The sequence below is a fragment of the Jaculus jaculus genome, chromosome 11 (genome assembly GCF_020740685.1).
Source record: "Jaculus jaculus isolate mJacJac1 chromosome 11, mJacJac1.mat.Y.cur, whole genome shotgun sequence".
Taxonomy (NCBI): Eukaryota; Metazoa; Chordata; class Mammalia; order Rodentia; family Dipodidae; genus Jaculus; species Jaculus jaculus.
The window spans coordinates 32,229,991-32,230,822 of NC_059112.1; positions in this window are offsets into that span (position 1 = coordinate 32,229,991).

Below are 832 nucleotides of genomic sequence, written 5' to 3' on the forward strand. Positions count from 1 at the left end.
GAGCTCGATTTTTTTTTTTTTTTCTGTCAGTGTCCTGGAAACCCCCTCCATCTTAAAAATGTGAAGAGACCAAGTTTTTATTGGGTCACCCCATGACTTGATCTCCTCCAGCCGGAAGATTAGAAATGTGTTTAAATAGGAAAAGGCAATACAGAAAGCTGGGCCAGGGGTAAGGATCAGAGGAGCCATGCAAGGTTAACCGATGGTTGTCAATTCCCTGAGCACAGAAATTGTTATCTGTTCCAAGTCCATGCCTCATCACATCAGTCAGTCACCAGAGCAGGCCGTGTGTGTGTGTGTGTGTGTGTGTGTGTGTGTGTGTGTGTGTGTATGTGTGTGTGTTGTTTTGAAAAAAAATTCAAGTTTGTAAGGATGAGGTATTTTTGTTTTATGTTACTAGGGATTGAACTAGGCCTCATGTGTGTGAGGCAAGCACTTTACCATTGAGCTACATCCTCAGCCTGATAAGGATGAGTTTTCAGACCAAAACCCTTGTTGTACTATGTGCATCCCAGGGAGAGAGCACATGAAACAAAGACCAGCATCAGATCATAACCTCTCGAGATCTTGGCTTCCACAGAGACCCACAAAGGATGGCCTCTGTGACACTCGGAGCCAGTGTCCCGCCCTGCTGCAGTGGCAGTTGACAGTGTCATGGTAGCTGAACGAGAAAAAGGGGGTTTCATTTACAGGCTGTGAGGTCACCGCAAACCTACCTGTCTGTGCTGAAATGGGACACATGCAATAGAGCTCATTAGGTGGTGTGTGTCCACTGCTGGTTTCTCGTCTCCCAACGCTGCCCCACCGCTCTAGTTATTGTATTTGTAGGGCT